Here is a 16,740-nt window from a genome sequence, read left to right on the forward strand (position 1 = left end):
CGCCGCGCTGTGCCTGCCCGCCGGTGGCTCGCCGCACCTCCGCAGCCCACCACCCTCCCGCCGGTCCCGGGAAGGAGGCGGATAAATAAGTGCCGTCCCTCCTTTGTCTGCCGCGGTGGGGGGCGGCCCGGGGCGGCGGGGTCTGCGGGGAGCCGAGCCCCGGCGAGTCGGCGGCTTTGTGAGAGCTCCGGCTCCGCTGAGAAACCAAAAGCGTCTCCCAGACACGACATCTCCAAATGCCGGGAGTGAGGCGCCGTCCCTAGCCCCACCTTGCTCATTCTGCAGCCCCCACCCCGGGTACCCCCACGGGTGACCCCCGGCCCTCAGCCCGGGGCAGGCGGGTGACCCCTGCCCCCTCTGGTTGCTCAGCATCCCGCGGCCCTGGGGGCTGCTGGCACCTGGGCGATCCCAGCTCAGTACCTGTGCCTGGCATCCAGGATCTGCTGTTTCCTGGCTATCCCTTCCTGGGACCATTCCCTCCTGGGCTGGCACTGGGTGATCCCTGCCCAGCACCGTCCCCCCTGCACACCCAAGGCAATGACTGGCAGGTGCTGTGCAGCTGAGCTGGTCCTTCCTGCCTGAAGGGGACACTTTGGAGTCCCCCAAGTGCCAGGTGTGTGTCTCAATTCCCCTGCTCTGTTTCTGCCAAGCTGGTGGCCTCTGTCAGAGCCTCCTCACCCAGATATGGGTACAACCCCCTGCAAGCACCACAGGGCTTGGCCCCATGCCCCCCAGTCCCAACAGGACCTTCCCCCTTGGCCCAAGAGGTCCCATGCAGAGGTTTGCAGCCTCTCCTTCTGCTTACCTGCTCCCAAATGGGGTAATGAGGCGTTTAGGATGCTGAAAAACTACAGCAATGTGTGCTGGAGCAGAAGGTGCCCTGATCTAAGACCTGTCATTTCCTCTGAGCCAAGGCTTCTTGGATAGGAGCAGGGCAGGGGGAGCCAAGGCATTCCAGCACAAAGACCAGGGAATGGAGAGCAGCAGCCACCCACAAGCAGACGTTGCTGCTGGAAAATCCCCTCCCCTGAGCACAGACCCCTGCCCTGTCCCAGTGCCCCTCCATTGCCCTAGGTACCCCACAGGAAGAGGGGAAATTTTGCAAGGCAGGGTTTCCACCCCGGCAGGGTCACCTTGTCCCCCAGGCACTGCTGCTGCTTGAGGAGGAGGCAGAGAGGGTGTCTGCTCCCAGCCCCACTGTGATCTGCCCCCTGCTGCCTCTTCTTTTTCCAGGGATGGCACCACAGAAATAAGCTGGCGCCGTTCTTCACCCTCGCACATCTGCTCTGTCTTCCTCTGAAAAATGAGGAGTTTGTCGCCGGATTCTCATCACCAGCCACTCAGTGTGCAGGAGGGCAGCAGCAATGGCCTCAGTCAGCAGCACAAATAAATGGCCCGAAACACGATACGCGGGAGCTCCCTGGGATAAAAGAATTTCTAAGGAGAGGTTTTATTTTCCCCTCGGAGCCCCAGTCTCTCGTGATCTGGTCTAAACACAAAGGCTGTCCTGAATTTCCAGTCTCACTTTCTCTCCTGGCAGCTGGTGAGCTGGTGATGCTTTGAGGCACCTTGTCCTCTGCTCTGGCGCCTCGGCACACCGGGCTGTGGTGGTGGCAGGTCACCTGGCCCCCCCAGGCACTCCAGGGCCACTGGGCTCTGGTGCAACCTCCAGTTTCACTTCTGGCGGTGGTGACACACATTTGGCAGTGAATTAAAGTGGGGCAGCCACAGCCAGAGGCTCTCAGAGGCCCTGCACTCCCTGCCTGATGCTGGGGGGGCTGTGGGTGCTCCCCCAGGCTGCCTTGGTGTGATGCCAGGCAGGAGAGGGAGTGCCCACCCTGGGTCACCCTCCTAAGACCGGAGGTATGGGTGTCCTGGAGACCCAGAAAGGAGCAGCTGGGTCCCCACCATCCCCTCTCATCCCCATGATCCATGGCTTGCTGGCACGGAAAGGGTCCTGGACTTCCCAGTGTATCATTAACCCAGAACTGAGCCATTAACTCTCCCAAGTCCCCATAGTTATAAATCAGCGTTCCCGTAACTTCCTTCTCCCCTGCTGCAGTTTAAGCCTGTGGCTTCCTGTCCTAATTAGCCAGTGAGGTTAATTGGCCCCCAGCTTCTTTACACTTCCAAGCCTCTCTGAGGGGTGGGTCACTGCATCCTCTATTCGTGCATTGACCCTTGGACCCTTCCCCACTCCATGAGCTCTTCCCCCAGCACCAGGGATGGGAAGTGCTGATGTGGCCACGTCCGTGCCATGGTTGAGGGTGACTGCCTGCCTATTCCAGCTCCTGCAAGCTGCTTTTTGCCTCCTCAGCCCAGGTCTGGGGTAGATAGTCACTACCTACCCAGCACCCTATCCCTGTCTTCATTCCTGTTCCTGTCCCGATTCCTATCCCCATCTTTATCTCCATCCCCACCCCATTCTCATCCCTAGACCTGTTCCCATTCTCGTTTGTATCCCTTTTCCTGTCCCCATTCCCATCCCTATCCCTGTCCTCATTCCCCTCTCAGTTCCTTTTCCTGTCCTCACCATGATTCCTGTCCCCATTCCCATCCCTTTCCTGTCCCAATTTCCATTCTCCTCCCTATCCTTGTCCTCCTCCCTGTTCCTGTGCCCATTCCCCCATTCCCAGCCTGTCCCTCTCCTGGCCCTGCTGCATGGCGGTGCAGAGGCCCCTGGCAGCTCTCGCATGCCTTGGCTCAGCCCATGCCAGCTTCATGCTCTGGCCATCTGTCCCCCACCTGCCTATCGTCTCACGCCTCCTCCTCGGGGCCAGGGGTCCCTGTCTCTCCTGCCCCAGCCCGGGGATGCCAGCGAGCACCGGGGTGGGTGTCCCCAGGGTGTGCCATGATGCCGGGAGGGAGCGGGGCAGTGCTGGTGGCAGAGCAGCGCAGATTTGGTGCCCCTCTGAGCCAGCCTGGGGACCAGCCCACTGCCACCCACCGCAGGGAGCCTGCAAGGACCTGAGGAGCTGCTCAGCCCTTTGGGTCGTGCCCCAGCACCAAAGTGTCCCCCAGCACCCCGGGCACCCTCGGTGTCACCTCCCGGGCGGTGCCGCCATCCCCTGCCGGGCTGGCAGGCATCGCCTGCCCTGTGCTGCTCTGGGAGAAACATTCCTGCCTTTTATAACCCTGCTGAGGCTCCCCAGCTGCCAGCCCCGTGCCAGCCTGCCTGCCCTCCTGCCTGCTGCCTGCGCTGCCTCCCTGCCTGCTGCCTGCCTGCCCGGGCACGGCCGGGGAGGGGGTGGCGGGGCCGGGGGCTGCAGGGCCCGTCCGACCTGCACAGCTGCATAGCTTGTCTCCAGCTATTAAACAAACTCCTCCATCTCCCCCCTCCTCCCGGTCCCCTTCCCGCCGCCAGACGCTGCTTAACCCTCTGCTGCCCCGCTCCTCGTCCCGCAGCAGCAGGAAGCGGCTCAGCCCCTCGCTGCCCGCCGCAGGTTTGACTGCCAGCAGCGACCCCCGTACTGCCAGTGCCCCCAGGGCCGGCTGGGCAGCGATGGTGGCCACCCAGGTCCCCAGGGTGCCCGCAGCCGGGCACCATCCTGGTCACTCACCCTGAGGCAGCGCAGGAGAGCTGGGAGCTGGGGCTGGGGAGGGCAAGGGGATGCAGGCTCTGGGGGATACAGGCAGCGGGTTGGAGGGAATGGTGGATGCAGGATGGGAGAAGAGAGGAGCTGCACTGCAGGGCAGGCATGCTGCGAGGGCTGTGGGGCAGGCAGAAGGGTGATGAGGGGCTGGACTTTCCCTGATCCATCACCCTCTGCCCTTCCCACCCCCATGAAGCCGTCGGCCCGTCCCACCCTACTGTAGGAAGCAATGGTGGGGGGTGCCCCAGCCCCCGGGAGAACTCCAGCTGCAGATGTCCCCTGCAGATGGGGGCCAGTAAAGGAGGCAGGAGGGCTCAGCGGCCCCTGGATTCCCCCCAGGGTGGCTCCTGAGATGGGCACGCCTCGGTGCACAGAGACAGCAGTGCCACAGCCTCCTCTTCCAGTCTGGCTTAGTCTGGCAATGCCATGAGAGCAGCCTCCATCCCCCAGTCCCCACCAGCTGCCTGTACCCCCCTCTACAGCTCTCGGAGACACCAGCTTCTCACGAAACCTTAGCAGCTCCCAGCTCAGGAACTACTGCAGGGGATGGGATGCGAGGGAGGAGCAGGATTTGCCCCTCCAGGCTGAACTGAACCCTCTGGAAGGGTTGATGTGGTGATGCCACGCTCTGTTGCCACCATCTCAGGACAGGACAGACCCTCTCCGGCCCCTCCAGGACCTCCCTGCCTGCCCTCTGCCTCCCACACTCCCTCCCCCAGATGTTTGGGATATCTGGTCCCTTCCCGCTCCAGCCCAGTGACAAATGCTTGCCTGAGCTCGGTTTATTATTGTAAGAGCCTGGAGCTGGCTCTGGCCAACTTTCTGCCTGGGGCTAAGCCAGCAGCTGCAGGGCACCCTCCGGCACAGCCACCCCAGGGACGAGCTGGCCCTGCCCGGGCACTCTCTGCGTGCCCAGGGGTGGGGACCGACCCCCTGGCACTGCCCAGCACCCTGGGGGCGTCAGGAGCCCAGGGCAAGCACCGGCCGCAGGCAGGGTACGAGTGTGGATTCTGCACCCCTCAGCTGGCAGTGCGGGGAGAGGCGTGGGGGGCTGGTTGAGACCCCTCCAAGCCCCCTCTGCTCTGCTCTGCTCATGGATGGGATGCTGTGGGCTGGAGCATGGCGGGCTCGGTGATCGATGGCCAAGGCGGGGGCTTGCCAAGCCCTGCGTGTTTGGAAGGCGCCGTGTTTGTCTTGGCAGGAGCAGGGATGTCATCTCCTCTGCCTTGCACCGTGACGAGCTGGGAAAACCACCGGGGGGCTGTGCTGGAGCGGGTGCCCCAGCGGGACCCCTGGCAGCAGCAGAGGGGTCTGTCCCCGAGGGGCAGAGTGAGGTCCCAGTGAGGTGAGAGGTCAAGCAGAGGCACCCAGTGGGTGTGTCGAGGGTGACATAGGGACAAACAGCCTGTCATCCCCTGGCAGAGCAGGGCTGGCAATCCAGATGTGCCCTGCACCTGGCAGAGCTGCCCCCAGGCCTGGCGCTGAGGTGGCGCTGCCCGCAGGGTCACCAAGCTCTGAGCTCTGCTGCTGGGGAAACTGAGGCAGGCGGGTGGCACCAGCTGGCAGCAGGGCCATGGAACAGGGGGCTGAGGGGCCGTGAGTATGGCAGGCACTGGGAAAAGCAGCCTGGTGGGCAGGGAGCAGCCCGGCGGGAGCTCTGCCGGGAAGGAGGTGCAGTGGGGACATGAAAGGTGGCTGGCGATCGATGTCCTGCCCAGCGCCGACGGCAAAGGCGTTTGAAGAGCAGCTCCTGCTGATGGCAGAGAGGCGCTGGGCGGTCGATAGCCGCCTGCAAGGGCGGGGTCACGTCCTGCTGGGGTCCCCAGGCACAACAGGAGACCGTGAGGGGGGAAGATGAGTGCCTGGTAGTGTCTGCAGTATGATGTAGTGGTGGGCATGGGGCTGGGAGAGGCTGAGACTCCTGAAACGGGAACTGCTGAAGTAAGCACTGCCCCCAGGACTGAGGCTTTTCACTTCCCAGCTGCAATCCAGGATGCCTGGGATGACAGTGCCGACACACAAGCCCTTCCCAGGACTGTGGGCAGAGGGTGGCTGGTGCTGCCTGCACCAAGCCTAACCATGGTACCATCCTGCTCTGCCCCCATGATGGTTTCTAAGCCAGAGGGACAAGTGGGATGCCCAGTCCTAGCATTCCTGCAGTCTGGTTGGCAGTGCTGAGATCATCCATCCTCTCAGCTCTCCATGTTCCAGAGAAAGAAGCCATCACCTGCCTTTGGGTGAAGCCAGCCCCATCTCCCCATCCATCCTTCAGCCTGGCCCCACAGGCACAGCCCCAGGCTCTGCAGCAGCAGGAGCATCATGGTGCCCATGCCTGGCCAAGACTGAGAATTCCTGGTGCCCTCTGGCTCACATGGGCCACATGGGACCACATCTGTGTCACCCCACAGGTTGCCATGGAAATGGGCAGGAGCTGTGCCAATGGAAACAGACCTGCACTGGTGGCTCTGGGTCCCAGTGAGCCAGTCCCAACATCCCCACTTTGCCATGGGGTGCTCTTTGGTGGGGGGCTGATGTAGAGGGACACTGGGGCACAGGGGTGTGCACAGGATGGCAGGGATGTGTCACAGTGTGTCTGTGTCCCCTCCGACATCCCTGTGCACACCAAATTTATGAATACCACTATTTTGGAGGGCTAAAAGACCCTTTTCCTGTTTTAGGGGGAGGCTGGGGTCATGACTGGGACCACTGTCCTGTGGCTGCAGCGGCCATGCAGGAGGTGGCACCAGGAGCCAGGCCAGTGGGCCAGGAGGAGCATTATCCTCAGATCAAGGGCTGCACTGGTCAGCATCCAGAGTGCCTGGACTGTGCTTCACTGTTGCCTGGAGCCATTCCCAGCCCCCACAAATATAGGGAGATGCTCAAAGTTGTCTGTGTGAGAAGGATAACTGAATAACTCAATAGTTTTTAGATAACTTCCCAATTTTCCAGGGTGTCAAGGGGCTTTCATGACATGGGGAGGGAATGTGGGCAGAGGGTGGGGGCCAGCAGCTCTGTGGCACAGCCCTGACGTGCCGGTGTGCCACGTAAGTGGGTCACTGGTGCAGCTGTGGGCATTGGTGTGCACAGAGGAGCTGGAAAGGACAGGACAGAGGCAGCTGGAATGGCTCAAGGGCTGGCAGAAACTGGGACACGTCCATGCACGTGGGTCCTCCCAAAGAAGTTGGTCCGGGAGCTGGATCAGCTCACAGGGATAAGAGAGCACCAGGCAGTTGGAGAGGATTTTTGGCTGCGTGACTCAGCGATCGCTCAGCTCCGAGATCCTTCCCTGGGATGTGTCCAGTGGTGGCTGCCTCATTCCAGCAAGGACAGATAGATGGATGGTCACAGCCTGGCATGACCCAGCCAACCCCAGCATCCCTCTGGGGTGGAGGAAGGATGGTCAGCCCAGCCCAGACCGGGTTGGGGGTGGGAATACTGGTGAAAGGGTTCTCTGTGGAGACTGAAGGAATTGGGAGAGCCCCATGCTGACTCCCCAGCCCTCTCCCAGAAACACAACCTGCCTCTCCCTTTCCCAGCAACATCCCGTGGAAATGATGCTCCTGCTCCCGGGTCGCCGTGGCAACCGGCAGGCCCAACAAGAGCAGGATGCAGGATCCGAGCCCCATCCCTCCCTTCACCCGGGACCCTTCCCAGCACTCTCACAGCTCCATCTCCTCCGGGGCTGGCTCCTTGCCAGGGGGCTGCCACCTCTCCAAGGTCAGGCTCCAGCTGAGGGTCAAGGGAGGCTCAGGCAGCTGATGCTGATGCCGGCACGTGCCTTGTGGGAAGCTGTCTCCCTGCCTTGCCCTTCACCACATCCCTCCCCAGCTGCTGCCTGAACTTCAAAGCCACTAAAGGCCACATGGCCTGGAGCATCTTCTCCACATCACTTCCAGGGAGAACAAGATGCTTTGAAACCCCCTGGCCCTTCTCCCCTCCTCTGCAGGGTAATTTCCATTTTTTTCAAAATCCCACCAAGAAAAGGAGCCTTTTTCCTCTTTGTTTCTCTTTTCTCTCTTTCTTTTCCCCTTGTCTTTGTCAGCTAAAAATATGCAACCCACCAGGGAGGGCGAATGGGGGGAGCTGCTGCTGCACCGAAGGGTAGTGCCAGGCTGGGTTGGAAGAGCCACTGGAGGGAAATGCAGGTGCTCCCCACCACCTTTGGGAGGGGTTCTGCCCTGGAAGGCCCCCTTTGCTCAGGCTGGGGTTCAGGGCTTTGCCCCCAGCGTGCTGGGCATGCCTGGGAGGCAGCAGCCTGCTCAGGACTTGGTGTGACACAGCATTCAGTGAAGGGGGCAGATCCAGATCCATCTGTCCCGGCTGCTCCCCGGGGAGCTGGGAGACACCGGGGATGCCCATCCAGCGGGGGCGGGATGTCCAGGCACCCTGCGGGGACGTGACCCCGCAGGGCAGGGATCAAAGCAGCCGGGGGCAGGCCGGCAGCTCCGGGCTGGAGCGTGGGAGGGAGGTGGGCGGCCGTGGCAAAGGAAGGATGTGATTTACCTAATATTCTCCTCCAACCAAAGAAGGGATGGAGGAGAAAAACATCCCGGGGGTTCGATGTCTTGGGGAGATGCTGTCAGGGGCTGAGAGGCACCGAGCAGTGCCAAAGGCAACTGGGAAATTAAATTGGGATGAATCACCCAGAGCCGGGAGCATTCACCTGAGCTACAAACTGCCACAAATTCAGAGAAAACACATTTCCCAGCTCCCAGCATTGCTATCTTAAGACTCGTCCAGCTTTGCAGGAAGGTGACAGACTTCAAAACTGGCTTACTATTTCTTCCCGCCCCCCCTTGCTCGCCCCCTCAAGCACGGGAATGTTGCAGCAGGATGTCTCGGCGTGGGGGTAATGACCAGCCGCGGGCTCCCCTCCGGAGATGGTGACCCGGCAGCGGGATGCCGGAGCCAGGGCCCGCAGGCAGGACCGATCCCCGGGCGTCCTGCCGGGCTGGCGGGCGCTGAGAGGGAGGACGCAGGCAGGAGACGGGCTGGGAGTGGAGACCGCGGAGTCAAACGTGTTGAGAAGGCAGGAGACACAGTAGGAAAAAATTTCCAGGGCAGCTGTGGGTCAGGGGATTTACTGGCGCCCTGGGATGGAGGTGTGAGAAACAGGGAGGTGACAGAGTCACTGCTGCTACTGAAGCGGGGAGACACCGACGCAGGGTGCACCAGACAGTGCTGCTTGAGCTGGGGGGGGGGGGGGGGGGGGGGGGGGGGCTCTGAGGCTTGGAGGGCTGCGGGCAACTCGTTCACAGGATGTCTTGGCTACTTCAAACAAGCTGGCAGACCCCAGACCCGCGGGACAACTCGGGGCGGGGGCTGTGTGTGATTTATGGAGTGGGGGATTAGGCGGGAGGAGGCGGCGGCAGCGGGACACACATGGCAGGCGCTGACGGAGGGGAAAGGGCTGCCGGAGCAGGACGGGGGTGAGACCCAGGTGGCCAGGACAGAAATTCCTCAGCCTTCCCTCGAGCTCGGATTTACCCCCGTGGTGGTGAAGATGGCCCCGCCGGGCGGCAGGGGGCTTGGGACATGTCTGCTCTCAGAAAAGTGCCCTGGTGCTCAGCGGCAGGGAGGGAGCAGGATACGTCCTCACTGGGGGCTGTCTGGACAGGTTTCCCCTCTCCTCCCACGGCCCAGGCATCAACGTGTCCTCCCCAGAGGAGACATCTGGGAGGAGAGGCGCTTGGCAGGGGGTAAACTGAGGCAAGGTGGGGGTCGCCTGCCCCCGTCTCATGGGTCAGGACGTGGCAGCTCTGGGATTCCCAGCCACAGTTCATCTGGGGCCCCAGGAGCTGGTGGGACCAGGCGGTTCCTGTGCTGCCTGCTGGGCACCCAGCGTTCGGAGAGCCCTCACCGCCTCCGCCGGATGGCGATCTGCCCGTGGGAGCAAGGACATCCCGGATCCTTCCCGCGCGCCCGGGCAGGTGGCGTCGGGTGTCCGCAGCTGCGAGCCGCCTTTCATCCCCTTCCAGGCCGGGGCTCGCTTTCCGTCACCTGCTGCCCTCCCGGACGGAGGCCAAGAGCCCGCGGGCAGGGCCCATGTGCGAGACGTGGCCGCTCTGCCCGCACGTCCTCCGGCCGGAGGGGGGGCAGCGGGAAGCCCCAGGCAGCATCCTGCCCCATGGCAGCTCCTCGGCTCAGGGTGGGCAGAGCAGGGACCTGGCAAAGCCTCAGCCCAGAGACAGCAGCTCCACGCACTTTCCCTGTAAAGTTTCCATTGCCTTCGGTTGCTGCAATCAGCGGGAAGGGTGGGGGAGCAGGCGGTGGGGTGTGGGTGCTGCTGTAACACGTGTGGTCAGCAGTGTGTGTGTGTCCAGGCACGCATGTACGTGTGCCAGCACATGTGTGTGAGCAGGAACGAGTGCATCTGTGGGCAGACACACACACACACACACACACACACACACACAGACACACACACACACACACACAGACCTCCCTGTGCATCTCTGAGCGGGCGCTGCACGCCTGTGAGACTGCAGCATCCCTTCTGCTGCAGCGTTTCTCAGCGTGTGCAGCCTAATGAGCCGGCACAGCAGAGTTAATTGGGGGGACAGGCAAGCTTGTCATTAAGGAAGGCACTGCAGCAGGTACCAGTGACAAGACGTTGCCTTGTCCCCCCGGGCTGACGGCAGCCCCTGCAGGGGACAGTGACAGCCTGAGTCCCCAGGAAAGATGGCTGAAGATGAGCATCCCACGTGCTGTAGCCCGCGCCCAGGGCCAGATCCATTAGCAAAAGCAGCCAGTGAGTGGGAATTGCTGTTGCTTGCACGGAGGAATGAATCTGCCAGACTTTACAGTGGATACCCAGCCCTGGAGATGGTGGCTTGTCCACAGCCCTGTTTGCATCCTGTCCACAGCGCCTTCCAGCAGGAAGACGTCCCTGCTGGTGCAGACTCGCACTGGCTGTCAGAGCTGCCCCCTCAGCTCCCACCATTAGGTTCTAGAGTGAACATGCAGCAGAGGGGACAGAACAGCCGGCTCCCAGCAGCATGGTGAGACTGTGCCAACAGCCCACAAGGACGGGGAGCCTTGCTCAGGGCTGTCAGATTCTCGCTCAAGAAACTCAGAGAACTGGAAAGGAGCCTTCCCCGCCTTCGTAGCCAGGAGCTCCCACACTCCGCCTCCCTCCCTCTTCGGCTCTCTTGCTGGCCATGCCTTTCCCTGGGGGCCATGTCCTCACAAGACATGTCCACAGGTCCTCCCTTGGAACCTGGCTGCTCCTATGGGCATCTCCATCTGGAGGGCTGGGAATGCCCCTTCTGTTCCTTCCAGTGGGTGATCGCTCTGAAACCTAATGGTGGGCCAAGAGCAGGCAGGAAGTGATCCTGCTGGGGCGGAATCCAACCCTCTGCCTTCTGCCTCTTCCTCCCATCAGTGCATGCCCTGCCCCAGCCACCAGTGCCACAGGCAGAATAAAACCTTCCAGAGTGAGCATCCCCCTGACCAGATTTGCTCTGCTCCCCGATGAGGGGCTCAGTCAGTAACTGCTGGGCTCCTGTCAGGGGGACCTGAGTGTTTACGAGTTGATAACCTTATCACAGACACATCCCTAATTGAGCTTGTTAGCTCTTTATGATAAACAACATATGGGCTGGGGCCAGCACGTTCCTCAGGCCCATGTGCTCTCTGGCAGCCATGCAGCCCATGGGGCAGTGCAGTCAGAGAACAAGCAGCCCTGTGTTCATGCCTGCCTCTGCCTCCCCTTCACAAAACGGACCTCTAACCCTACAGCTCCGCTGACCCTCCAAACCATAATATTAGTCCTGGTTTTCTCCTCTGGACTGGGGTAAGCAGGAGGGGGCTGGGCTGTACAAGGCTGTCAAGGCTTTGCCAGTGCTGCAGGATCCCCTTCCTACTGCTACAGGGTCTGGGGCAGCATGAGAGAGACCTACAGTCTGCTGAGGGCTAGGAGATGAAGGCATGATAGAGAACAGCAGCTCTACTCTTCACAGGAAGAATGATGGGACAGCAGTGCAAGCTGCTGGGGTTACACAGGCCTTGTGACCCACCCCAGGATTGTTTCTTTGTCCATTATCTGGTTGGTAGCTGGAGATACCCATCCATCCATCCATCCATCCATCCATCCATCCATCCATCCATCCATCCATCCATCCATCCATCCATCCATCCATCCATCCATCCATCCATCCATCCATCCATCCATCCACTCTGACAGAGCAGGGTGCTAGCAAGGTACCCTGGCATGACTCACCCAGGCATCCTCCCCACCACCTATCCTTGTCTTCATCCCTTCTGCTCCCCTATCTATCCACCAGACATCAACCCTTGCCTTCACTCCTTCTTCTGTCCTATCAACCCCCCTCACCATCCGCCCTTGCCTTCATTCCTCCTCCTCTCTCTCGCCCATCTCCCTGCTCTCCCTAAGCTCAGAGTGCTCATCACCTGCCCCCCCCCCAGCTCATTAATTACCAGCCTACATCTCTGGGGCCAGACCTGTTAGCGGGGTGCAGGGGGAGCACCTGCTCGCTCCCCCTCCTCACAGCTCTTCCTTTCTTATCTCCGAGATCCCACCTTGCTGGCGGAGGAGTGAGGCAGGACGCTGCTTCCCTGGGGAATGGCAAGCCAAGCGATAACGAAATCGCAGCGCGAGGAGAAATTACCTTGCCTGAATTTTAAAAACTTCTCGCTGAGGTTGCCGTGGTAACTGAAAGGTGCATCACGTTGCTCTGACAACCCCGAAACAGACAGGTTTTTGCCTGGCGGGCTCCGAAGCGGCAGGTTTTGGGGAGGGAGGAGCCCAGTGTACTGGGGAGCAGGGGGTGTTCAGCCCCAGGCACCCGAGGCAGAGATGTCTCCCTCCCCATAACCACCAGCTGCATCACTACCCCACCACAATTTCCAACCTCGCCCCATCCATCTCTCCTCGGAAACAATGGAGGAAGAGGAATTAGGAGTTCCAAGCCCGACCATGCAGTCCTTTGAGAAGGTGGCAGGGTGGTGGGATGGGCTCCAGGTTGGTCCACCCTGCTGTGGGCATCCCTGGCACTGCAGGAATTGACGGGAGCCCCAGCAGGCAGCCTCTGCACCCTGTTTGGGGAGTTGCTTGTGCACCCAGCATTGCCTTGGGCTCCAAGACCCCAGGACAGTGCCAGCAGCATTGTCCCAGTCCGTGTAAATCACTCTGCCACGGAAATAGCCCCAGTGGGGTTGAAAAATAGCAGGTGACTCACACAGAGCAAAGGGTCCAAAATAGCCCCTCCGGAGCACTCCTAAAATTAGTCTCCCTCCCGGGAGGTCCCAAGTACTGTGTCCTTGCCAGGGCACAGCCATGGTGTTGAGCCTGCCTGGCTGCTGCCACCATGGCCACTTCCCTCTGGGGTGAGGGGCACAGGGTTCCCTTTGCTGGTCCTATCCCTCCCATACCTCCTGAAAACCCACCCTTGGGTGTGGCTGAGCCGTGCATCTCTGAGTCTCTGTCAGAGCTATGTGGCTTCTGTGGCTGCGGGCTGTTCCTCGGGGGATGCCCATGCAACACTCGCACACACCCGGCAAGACACAGGCGCCAAAAAACTCCAGCTTTGGAAGCTGTGAGCTAGCAGGGCACCAAGGACTTGCCCCCCATCCTGCTCCCTTTGCTAGAATTTCGGTGGGAGGGATGCCGAGGCAGCAGATCAGGTGTTTTCCAGCCACAGTGAGTCCCGCAGACACTCGGATTTTCCCGCACCAGCTCGCCCACCTCGTTGTTCCACCACTGAGGGCAGCACCAGCTTGCTGCTCCCACCCGCTGCCTGTGCTGGGAGGCGTGGGGGGCCTGGGGGGACACTCGGAGGGACCTCAGGAGCAGCATCCGCTCCGCTGGCATGGCCGGGAGTGCTCCCCATGCCGGGCCATCGCTGCTGCGCGGGGGAGCTGTACCCAGTTAATTAGAGGAAGGGATGAATAATTCCTTTTTATAATGCAACGTCGCACGGCAGATGCCGTCTGCCTCGGCGCGCCGCGCGCGGGAGCCCGCGATATTCTGCTCTCAGCAGAGTTATTTATACACTGGGACATTTTTCAAAGCGCCGCTTTGATGGTCTTCCACCAGCTCGGAAAAAAAAGTAGTCCATCCCAAAATAACCCGAGTGAAAGTCACAGCTCTTCATTACGCAGAGCTTCAACCGGGGGGCTCGGAGAACAAAAACCCGTCACATTCCTCCCATCAAATCCACCCTTTTCAAGTGCATTTCAAACAGGTTCAAACCGCCGCGGCGGCGACCAGACGAGCGCTAATGATGCTGCGGGCACATCCCGCGGGGGAGACGGATGGGGCTGGGGCGGTGGGTTTTAAGCAGCTTCCAGAGCCGACAGATGTTTTGGGGTGCCCAGGACAGGGTCCTGGGAGGACTGCAGTGGGATATGTTGGGGAAAATGCAGTCCCTGTCTTGCCTGGTTTTTCGTGCTGCAGGAAGCAGTTTCTCTCCCCAAAGCAGGCTTTGGAGGAGGGGAACAAGCACCAAATAAATTTTTCTTAGGAACTGGAGCAAAAAAGGCCCAGTCTCTGTTTCTCAATTGCACCTGCATGCACACACCTCTCAGGTCTGGTTGCTGCTAAAGGGAAAAAAAAAAGGTGGAGGTAGAGATTTTTGTAGGTGGTGACAAATTCCTGTGAAAACGTTTCTGATATGAAATCGTCTCCCATTCAAGCTCCCTCCCGGCGGAGACGGCGAGCAGCTCCCCCCCCCCCCCACTTCCATACCTGGCAAAGGGCCCTGTGGGTGCCCCACGGGGGATTCAGGTTTTTCCCACCGCCAGGCTCTGGCTCAGTCCCTGGATCCCCCGGGCCTGCCTGCAGCAAGGCGGACACCGGCCTGCCCGCAGCCCCTCGGTGCCACCGCCCAGCCCCCTCGTTCTCTCTGCTGCCCGGGGCTCAGCGCGGCTCCGGGGCTGCCTGGCTGCTGATGGACGGCTGACTGCCGGAGGCAGGAAAGAGTCTCTACTGGGAAAACCGTTTCTTTACCCTCCAAATCTGCATGTTCCAGCATTTCTGCAAGGCTGGAGCATCTCTCCCTTGGGAGAGCCTGGCATTGGAAGATGCCCAAGGGCTCAGGACAGTGTGAGCTGCCTGGGTAGGGGATAAGCATGCTGGATGTAGCCACAGGTCCCAGGCTCCAGGATCCTAGCCCCCACCTGTTTTTAGTTTTTTCCAACAAGAGCCCCCACATTCCAACCCCCAGGGATGCAAATTGTGTCCACGTTGCTGCAGATGGTGAGTCAATTAAAACCATCCTTTTTTTCCACCCCAGCAGAGAAACCTGGACCATGGAGTTCCCAAGCCAAAACAGGTCAAAACAGCATCTGAGTAGCCAAGGGATAAGGGACACACCTCCCCTCCCTCACCCACCCTGGTGCTGTGGGGCTGGGGAGGAAGAGTACAGGATAACATGGCCACTGGTCTAGGGCCACAGGTGTTCCATGCCAAGGGGCAGGAGGAATGCTGGTGTAGTGAGCACCTGGAGCAGGGTGCTCACACCCTTCCCAATCCCCTTCATCTGTGCACCCTCCCCCTCAGCTGTCCTTTTCCTGCCCTTTGAGCATCCCAAACAGGCAGGCTGCCAGAGGGCCACAGCAGTACCCATGGTGTGCTGGCAGGATGCTGCACCATGGCCCTGCCCATCCTCCCACCAGAGCCCAGGTGGTTTTGGGGCATCTGGCTAAAATAGGGAAAACTGTTCCAGGGCAATTCCAGAGTAGTTAGGACACATTCAGTAGCTCAGGAGAGGATGGACCAACATGGTGGGGAAGAGAAAGGGAAGCAGCCTTGTTAAATCCCCAGTGGTACAGTGGGGAAAGGCACTGGAGAGGAGCACACATATGGACACACAGGTGCATAACCTCACACATGTCTGCCCCCCGCCCCCCTGCCTCAGGCTCTCCCATGGCAGCAAACACCACCTCTCCCTTCAGATGCCTCTTTGGCACCAGAATACAATCCCCATGGAGCTGTGGGTGCCTGGCTTTGACTGACACTCAGCATGAGCACAGCCCATGGTCCCAGCTCTCTCCATGGCTGTCCTGCTGGGCACAGGAGGCTTTTTGGCAGGGAGAATGCAGGAAAGCCAACCCAATCCACAGAGAGCCCTGGGGCCTCTGGCAGCCCCAAACACAAGGATGTGTTCCTGCCTGCAAGCAGAATTTCAGTGACAGTGCAGGAGAGCCTGGGGCTGGCCATGCAGAGTGCTGAGCTCTGCCACGGGTTGGTAACTCCAGCGATTAAGGAACACTCAGGAGGAAAGCTGTTCACACCGATGGTTTGGCTGCTTTCCTCGCTTCAATTAGCACACAGGAGCTCCAAAGGCCTCCTGGAAAGTCAGGGCATAGCAGGCTTGGGAGTCTTAATATTAATAATGCTGAAAGCCAGCCAGAAAAATCCCAAACTTTGTAACTACTCCAGCAGGGGCCTTAGATTCTGCATATTGTAGGTGCTGGAGGGAGCTGCAGGCCTGTTGGAGCCAATGCCCTAAAAGTCACCCTGCAGCTGCCCTGGGTCTGGTAGCAGCCCCCAGCTGCAGTCCTGCTCCCATGTACCTATTGCCCATGGCAAAGGGCACAGGGTCCCTTTGAGTGTCCCCCCTTCCTTCTTAGCCTGGGGTCTCCACCCACTCTGGGTGGAGACTTTTACTTTTCCATTGTCAGCCACAGAGAGACCTTGTGGCTGCTCAGTGATAGAGAAACTGAAGCAAAGGAGGGCAGCGAAGCTCTGCCCATCCAGGAACTGAGCTGGATCTCCTCCTGCCCCTGCCTGGCTACACAAGCCTCTCTCCAGTACGCTGAGTCCCTCTGCATTCCTGGTGGGACCAGCTTCAGCCCCCCAGCACTTTGACAGTGGCCCAACACCTTTTTGGGGCATCCTGGCTCTGGCTCAGCTGCTCAGCCCCGGCGGGATTGGCACACTGGCAGCCCTGCAAGCCATGCCCAAGGCAGCTCCCCCCTTGCTCCGAGGGGGATCCTGCCTTGTCACTGCACACTTCTGGGGCTGGCCCCATCCCAGGGCTTCTCCTCCCGCCCCCAGAGGTCGGTCCCAGGGGAGACAGGGACACCATGTCCCTCTGAAGGCCGTGGGCCACGGTGCATTCAGTCACGAACAGCCGCACTGCACTGCCTAAATTGGAGGCGCGGGTGCTGGCAGGCGGTGGTG

Source organism: Serinus canaria, chromosome 12 (genome assembly GCF_022539315.1).
Source record: "Serinus canaria isolate serCan28SL12 chromosome 12, serCan2020, whole genome shotgun sequence".
In the NCBI taxonomy this organism is placed as follows: domain Eukaryota; kingdom Metazoa; phylum Chordata; class Aves; order Passeriformes; family Fringillidae; genus Serinus; species Serinus canaria.